The sequence below is a fragment of the Gossypium hirsutum genome, chromosome A06 (genome assembly GCF_007990345.1).
Source record: "Gossypium hirsutum isolate 1008001.06 chromosome A06, Gossypium_hirsutum_v2.1, whole genome shotgun sequence".
In the NCBI taxonomy this organism is placed as follows: Eukaryota; Viridiplantae; Streptophyta; class Magnoliopsida; order Malvales; family Malvaceae; genus Gossypium; species Gossypium hirsutum.
The window spans coordinates 99165059-99174324 of record NC_053429.1 but is presented as its reverse complement, the minus strand read 5'-3'; the positions used below and the strand labels follow the sequence as shown (position 1 = coordinate 99174324).

The 9266-nt window shown below is 35.0% G+C and overlaps 1 non-coding gene across 1 annotated transcript; it reads right to left on the bottom strand.

The window, feature by feature from the left end:
• Window positions 1-237: 237 nt before the first annotated feature.
• Window positions 238-344, bottom strand: LOC121231569 (small nucleolar RNA R71). The gene has a single exon (XR_005929627.1). It is a non-coding gene; the product is annotated as a small nucleolar RNA R71 (small nucleolar RNA).
• Between the last annotated feature and the right edge of the window lie 8922 nt (window positions 345-9266).

The window sequence follows — 9266 nt, the reverse complement described above, 5'->3', positions numbered from 1 at the left end:
TTCAGTGGAATGCTTACAGAAGATCCTCATCTTCATTTAAGACTATTTATGGAGGTGAGCGACTCTTTCAAATTAGCCGGAGTTTTCAAAGATGCATTACGATTGAAGCTGTTCCCGTACTCACTAAGGGACAGAGCTCGTGCCTGGTTGAATTCATTGCCACAAAACTCAATTTCTACATGGCAAGAGTTAGCCGAAAGATTCCTCATGAAGTATTTCCTGCCTAGTAAGAATGCTAAGTTGAGGAACGAGATCACTGCTTTCCAACAAATGGATGATGAGTCCTTGTTTGAGGCATAAGAATGATACAAAAAGCTATTATGGAAATGCCCTCATCATGGAATCCCACATTGCATCCAACTTGAGACATTTTATAATGGTTTTAATGCTCACTCGAGGATGGTAGTGGACGCTTCTGCTAACGGTGCTTGTAACACCCCTATGACCCGTGTCCGTCGCCGGAATGGGTTATGAAGAATTATTAATCCGAATTTCAACAGTAGTACATACACCTTTGCCTAATTCAATTAGCAGTTATACTTATAGCCAACACCATCAAAGATAGAAATTCAACTTATAACGATATTCATAAGTTGCCATATTCACATGGCAAATATATACAAAACATCTCAAAATAGCATTCACTTAAGTCTATTCTATACATGCCATACCAACACCAAAATATAGCAGTACCAAAAAAAAATAGATAGTGTGACGAGTTGCTGACAATCCTCTCCCCGAGCAGGTAACTGGAATCAACAATCTATAAACAGAGAAATATAGTAAACGGAGTAAGCTTTCATAAGCTTAGTAAGTTTTAAGTAATACTACAGATAAACTCAATTATACATCAATTATTCAATTTCTCAAAAGGTCATTTCTTATATACTTATTATCATTGACTGAATATTCACAAGCATATAATGCATACTTAGCATTCTAATTTCACTCAAACCGAATTCATATGGCATAAATAAATCGAACATTTCCACGTACCTTCGCACTGTGACCGAATATATCATAATCATAGATATAAACATAACATGTATTCACATATGTATCAAACTATACTCTTATGGTTCAATTTAATCATACTCTTATATAAATACATCATACGTACCTTGCCAACTTAACGTATTGAATGAATTCATTCGTCGTTCTAACATGAGGTATTTTAGTTTTAGACTTTTATTAATTCACCGGCATTCAGCCTGCTAGGTTTTAAAAACCCGAATTTATTCACCGGCATTTTGCCTGCTAGGCTCGAGGCCTGAAAAATATCTCACCGGCATTATAGCCTGCTAGGCTCAAAGGCCCGAATAATGTCTCACCAGTATTATAGCCTGCTAGGCTCCAAGGCCCGAATAATACTGTACAACATTCAAATCAACAAGTTTTATACAACACCATCACACCTATTTAGGTATAATCATCATTTAAATAAATCATTCTATACCTCATTCACTTTTATCACATTTCATCACTCACGATTAAATACATAATAGTTTACACGTAAAATCTTTCTCATTTTCATCTAACACTACCATTTGAGCATGAAATCATATCACTTTTTTTTTTACTTCCAATACAAATTTCCGTTCGGCCATGTACATAATTAACAAGTAGCACTAAATTCTCATAATCAGTCATGTCATTTTCGAATAATATTATATGTATAAGTACTTAAAACTTACCTCGAATATTTTCGAACAGTCTCGGATAGGCTATTCTACTACTTTCTCTTTTCCCTTATCCGAATTTGCCCCTCTATGCTCTTGAGCTTAAATTCAACAATTTTAAACTAGTCATTATTCGACTGTTCAAGCATTACTTCAAAAACATAATATATATACATATTCGATTTTCACACATATAGATCATAGTAAGTTTATGAGAAAACAATAAGCAACTCATTAACAATTTTTTTTATCATTGTTTACCACATAATCACAATTTCACTATAAGCTGTCTTCCTGAGCAACAGTCACTAAATTATTTATAACTGGAGGTACGAAACTCCAAATCAATTACCGTAAAATTTCCCTGAAAATAGACTCATATATCTCTTATCCCTAAAATTTTCATAATTTTTAGTTTAGCCAATCAATACCATATTTTTCTTAAAGTTTCCCCTGTTTCACTATTTGACTAATCTGACCACCCTTTACTACGAATCAAATTTCCAACTGTACAAAAGTCAAAATATGTTCTCGTTGATTTCATTTGAAACTAGACTCATTAAGCTTTAATTACATAATTTAGTCAGCTTCTAACTCCACTCCCACAATTTATGGTGATTTTTCAATTTCACGTTACAGCTGCTGTCCCAAGCAAATTTACTACAATTTACTCCTTGCATTCATATTAACTTAGTGATATACATAAAAATCCATATAACCGATTGTACATGTATTCATGGTATATATGTATTTTATGACTACATCCTTAATATAAGTCTAATGTAAACTTTGCCATTTATATTCGGCCATCTCAAAACATAAATACGTACATGATATACACTTACTCATATACCAAAAATATACTTAACCTTAATGAAACAAAACACATTACTTAGTCACTTAAACTAATCACAACCCACATACGATATTGATCACTTAATAAAATAAAAATCATATTTACTTAACCAATACACTTCTAATCATTATTATTTATCACTTTATATAATGTTATCAAAATGGGTTAATTACACATTAATATACCATCATAGCCGAACATAATGTTTTCACCTATGCATCAACATTATTCACATTCCATTTCTTACATTATTTAAAATCATACCATTAGAATTCATGTATAATACCGAACCTTTAGATATTCAAACTTTTACCTTATTCTTTTCAAATCATCTAAACGGTAATACTTACCTTCTAGCATTTAAATACAAAACATTTGTGCAAGTAACTAAGCAAATCCAATTTCGGCTATTACACATATAAATACTACCAAATTAAATTCTTAACTAGTTCAAACTTCTCTCATCAACATTTATTCATCAAAACATAAAGAAAGTAATCAAATCTCTTCACTATCAACCATGGCCGAATGCTTCATTCACCACCAAAATCCAAAATTTTAACATGGGCTAAGTAAAGAACTTAGTAACTAACTTAAAATAAGCTAAAATTTGAAAATCTAACATGAATTACTAACCTTGTTTTGAGCTTAAGATCGTCGAATGCTATATCCCCCTTTCTTCTTTAACATTCGGCTCCTAAGGAAGAAGATGAAAACCAATATTTTGTTTTTTTCTTTTGCTTTTTCTATTACTCTTTCTTATTTTACTTAATTTTTTTTATTTCATAAATTAAACCATTATCATATAATATTATTATACAACACATATTTTGCTTACCATCATTGTCATCGCCGGCCACTACTACTAAAGTGGGGTATTAGACATGCAAACCCATTTATTTACACTATCAATTATTTGGCCACTACAAAAATAACCTATCATATTTCAAAATGTCTCATATAAGTCCTATTTAATAAATTTCACATGCAAATGACAAAATTAAAGCATGAAACTTTCACACATACATTTACACATATAATAAACATAGAATATATCGGTTAATTATTTTTGTGACTCGATTTTGTGGTCCCGAAACCACTTTTCAACTAGGGTCAAATTAGGGCTGTCACAGTGCTCTCCTTTCTAAGTCCTATAATGAGGCTTACGAAATCATCGAGACGATCGCCAGTAACAATTATCAATGGCCAACCAATCGAGCCACGTCAGGAAGACGAGTCGCTAGAATACATGAAGTGGACGCTCTCACTTCACTCACATATCACGTATCTTCAATATCCTCAATGCTTAAGAATCTTACCACTAATGGATCTAACAGTTTTGCAGCCTAACCACCTCACCAATTTGAGAGTATAGCCTGTGTTTATTGTGAGGAGGGGCATTTGTTCGAAGAATGTCCATCAAGTCTTGAATCCGTATATTACATGGGTAACCAGAACCAAAACTGAGGAAGGCAAGGACTGCAATCCAATTTCTATAACCTATCGTGGCGAAACCACCTAAATTTTTCCTAGAGCAACCAAGGGGCTAGAACCAGTAACAACTGCTCAACCTAGACTGACTCAGCCGCCTAGTTTTTCCCAACAAACTCAGAAACCAACTCAGGCCAAATCATCCAATAGGTTAGAGAATTTATTGAAGGCATACATGGTAAAAAATGATGCCACTCTAAGTAATTTGGATAATTAAATGGTCCATCTGGCTACTGAACTCAGGAATTGACTACAAGGTGTTTTACCTAGTGATACGGGGAATCCGAGGAATCCGAGGAAGGAGAATTGCAAAGCATTGACATTGAGGAGCGGAAAGACAGTAGAGCCCAACACTATCGAAGCTAAAAAGGAGCCAGCTGATGCTCAAGACTCAGAGGAAGTTCAACCGAGTGTTGAAATTCCAGTTTCACAAGAACCAAAATTTGCAAAACCCGAAAAGGTAATTCTAGAACCAAATAATTTTGATCAACTAACAAATCTGTTAGATGCAGAATTGCAGCAGAAAATGAATCAACCAATTCCAGTAAACAAACCACCACCACCCTACCCTCAAAGACTTCAGAAGCAGAAGCAAGAAATTCAATTCAAGAAATTTCTAGACGTACTCGAGCAACTTCACATCAACATCCCGTTGGTTGAAGCACTTGAACAAATTTTGTTATCCTAGACTTTGAAGCAGACAAAGAAGTACTAATTATCCTAGGAAGACCATTCATAGCAACCGGAAGACCCTTATTGATGTACATAAGGGCGAGCTTACGATGCGTGTTCAGGATGATCAGGTAACATTTAATTTTTTAAGTCTATGCGATTTCCTAACACAATTGATGATTGTTCTAGAGTATCCGACTTAGAGGATTCATTAGTAGAAAAGGAGCTCAACTATGTTGAGGTTCCGTTGGAACAAATTTTGACATCAGATCCTCCAAATGATGAAGAGGAGGATGAATACTTAGCTTTGTTAGAATCTAATCAAAGGGGATTTAATCCGTAATCCCATTTTGAATCTTTGGAGTTAGAGAAGAGGAAGTATGCCCAACCAAAAGCGTCAATCGAGGAACCACCTAAATTAGAACTCAAGGTATTACCTTCACATTTAAAATTCATTTATTTAGGTAACGCTTCTACTTTGCCTGTGATTGTTTCAGCAGAATTAACTACTGAGCAAGAAGAGAAACTCATCTTGGTGTTGAAACAATTCAAGAAGGCTATCAGATGGACCATAGCCGATATTCGTGGTATTAGTCCATCTGTATGCATGCACAAGATTATCCTGGAAGATGGAGAAAAAGGGACAATTGATGGACAACGAAGACTGAACCCCATTATGAAGGACATGGTGGAAAAGGAGATTATCAAGTGGTTGGATGCGGGTATCATTTATCCCATCTAAGATAGTTCGTGGGTATATTCGGTCTAGTGCGTGCCAAAAAAGGGAGGTATCACAGTCGTAGAGAACGAAAATAATGAGTTGATACCAACTAGAATAGTTACGGGATGGAGGATTTGCATTGATTACCGGAAATTGAACAAGGCGACTAGGAAAGATCACTTTCCTTTGCCATTCTTGGATCAGATGTTGGATAGACTCGTGGGGAGAGACTATTACTGTTTTCTCGATGGATACTCGGGGTATTGATATGTGATATTTGTGACAGGTTTTAAATATTTATAATGAATCGTTCTTGAAACTAACTATTATCACAATGAAGGCAAGTGTACCTATTAAACAGTAGTATAGCTTTAGCAAGACTAGATTATCGAACCCAAAGGAACTAAAAGTACTAGTATTAGCTTTCTTTGTATTATCTAGCCAAAGAATAATGGGGTTTGTTTTAACTAACTAATTAACTAAACTAAGAATTCACAGAAAATAGAATTGGGGGATTACTTTTGGAAAAATGATTGAATTAAGAGAATACCTAAGGAAAAATCCACCTAGACTTCACTTGTTATTTGACTCTGAATCAGACGATTTATTCTTTTGACTTGATCCATAGAAATCCCTAAGTTATATTATTATCCCTCTCGAGACTAACAATGTCTAAACTTAGGTTGAATAATTGAAATCTCTTTCTAATTAACACCCTAGGGTTGCATTAACTCAATCTATGGATCTCCTCATTAGGTTTCACCCTAATCCGGCAAAATCTTGTCACCCTATCTCTAGGTGCGCAATCAACTCCGCTTAATTATGACAAAAGTACTCTTAGACAGGGTTTATTCCTCCTCTGACTAAGAGCTTAACTTGGATCAATATCCTGGAATATCAAAACAAGAATTAAGAACACATAATTAAGAACAAGTTAAATATTTAACCTACAATTAAGATAATAATAACAAGATCTGTCTTAGGTTTCATTCCCCTTAGGTATTTAGGGCTTTCAGTTCATAACTAAAAAGTTAAACATCTCAAAAGAATAATGAATACAAAACATAATGAAAAACCTAAAACTCCTGAAGGGAAATTGAGGGGAGATCTTCAGTCTTGATGATGAATCCGGCTTCTGAGATGGATCAATCGACTTTCCTTGAACAATTCACTGCTTCCTCCTCTGTGACCTCCTTTTTCCTCCTCCTTTAGAGTGTATTTATAGGCTTTGGAATGCCTAAGAGCCCTCAAAATTGGCCTTTTCAGAATTAGACTAATCTTGGGCTCGGCAAGGACACGCCAGTCTGCGATTACTTCAGGCCGTGGTCGAGCCCATTAAATAGGCACGGGCATGTGGTCTACCCGTGTGAGTTGTGCTTCGATTCTGCCAAATTGACACGGCCGTGTGGTTTGCCCGTGTGAGGAAGTCTAGGCTGTGTTGATTTCGTACGTTGGCCCATTTTCTCTGTTTTTGGCCCATTTCTCGTTCCTTTCACTTTCTTATGCTCACCTAAGTATAAAACATGAAATTAAGGCATTAGGAGCATCGAATTCACCAATTTTACAGAAAAATTATCCATAAAATGTGCTAAGCATGAGATCAAAATATGTATAAATTACTCTTTATCAAATACCCCCACACTTAAGCATTTGCTTGTCCTCAAGCAAAATCCTCAACTCATAATCAAAATAAATTCTTCTCAACTTATAATTCCTATCAATGATGTCTCAAAATAATCTATAGGTAATCATACATTGAAAGTTCAACTGAAAGAACATCAAAGTTTCAAACATTCCAAGTTGAGCATTTTATCATGAAAACATAGGTGTCTCCCCTCGTCTAAGTAATTACCTTTGGTTCAAAATATCACAGAGTTTCACATCCTCACTAAAGATTCACTCAAATCACTCTAGGTGTTTAAGGACAATAAATGAAGCACTCAACAATCAATAATGAAAAGTCATTACCATAGGATTGCATGAAAATCAAATCTCCACAACTATATATTGAGATGAACATCAATCAAAAGGTCTTTAAAGGGTTGTAACGTGGCTTTGGTTAGAGGGTGTTGTCACAAGCTGAAAGAAAGGGTTAGAATCGAGATTGAATTGAAAAATTTCCTAACTAGAAAAATGACTAGTCATCAATTGTGTACAACAGAGCTTTTTCTCAGAATATGGAATTTAACTTCTTTAGCTCAGAAGATCACTACTGCTAATATGTATACATGTATTTTTTTTAAGAACAAGTCAAATTACAAAATAGAATAAAACATAGCTAAGCAACTATTCCAACTCAAATCTCGACAAAAATAGGGATCAAATTAGGGGATTTCAACAATAATGAGTTATAGGTTAATATTAGGGGTAAATCAATGAATGGTTTGTTAGGCTCAAAGGGGGTTCACTAGGGTTTAATTGTGAAGGTAGGCTTTTATAGAGTGAGTGGGTTAAACCTAAGTGCCTTTGTCATTCAAACGGTGTGGTCTTGACATGCATAATCAAGCAAGTTCTAGAATAACAATTCAATATTGACGCACTTATAATGAAAGTGAGCATGAAAGAAATAATAGATGCTCTAAAGGCTCAAGATCTCACAAAAATTATGGCTTTTTGATGTTTAAACTTGTGAATTCCAACTCAAGATAATACCTGGGAAAACAACCTAAAAGTTTTTAATTCTTCAAAAATCAACTTATCATGCTTGATTCCCTAATGTCTTAAAGCTTAAACAATCAATGCATAAATGCCTATGTTTTAATTTAAGATATATCAATAAAAATCAATAATCAATCAAAATTTATCCTAAACATGATATGAGAGCTTTTCAAGAGAACAAGGCAATCATTTAGGGATTTTTTGATAGTGAAATAAATACCCCCCACACTTAAGATGTATATTGCCCTATGTACAAAGATAGATAGATAGATTTATAATCATAAGATAGGGAGAGAAGTGAAACTTCCTGAATGATGAATGAATTCCTTGAACTGGAGTTTTGGAGAATAATTGGCATGAAAGTGGAGGAGGATACTTCGGTGGTGGTAAAGGTTCATTAGTCCATAAGTCCTTTCCTGGTGGAGTTTTTAGTTCCTATGCGAGGATGACCTTTGGTGCTCTTTCTGACTGTGATAAACTCAAGAACTCTTTAAGAGGTATACTGAAGCATAATTACTCGTAATGAAATAGCTGAAGAATAAAAATTGCAAAAACTCAGGATAAAATAGTATTAAAAAGACTTAAAAAATTAATTTTGAAATATAGAGATAAAAATAAAATAAAATAAATAATAGGTGTTTATAGAGAAATTGGGGCACACGGCCATGGGGCACACCCGTGTGCTCTAAGCTCAGCCTGTGCATTTCGTAATTTTTGAAATTAGGCGTATTGGTGTACACGACAGTGTCAATCTCTGTTCGCTTCTCCCACGCCCGTGTATGCAGTTACACGCCCGTGTTAAATTGGCAGTTTCTTCCACGGTTATGTTGCACGGTCGTGGCTACGTATTACATCCCGTGTTGGGGAAGAAATTTTTTCCCTATTTTCTCACGGCCGTATCGCACAGCCGTGTTGCATCCCGTGGTATGTGCACGGCCTATGGCACGCCTGTGTGCCTGGCTGTGTGGTTCTGAAAAGCCTGTGTTCAATGATTTGGTTAGCATGTTAGATTTTAAAAACTAAAATTTAAAGAAACTAATATTGTTAGTGCTCGGGTTACCTCCCGAGAAATGCTTATTTAAAGTTTAAGCTAGACTTTATCGTGTAAGTATACTTAAGGAGATTCGTGGAGCCGTAGCTCCTCCTTGTCATCTTTAAATTTCTCGTCGTTGTAAGGTTTGAGGTGATG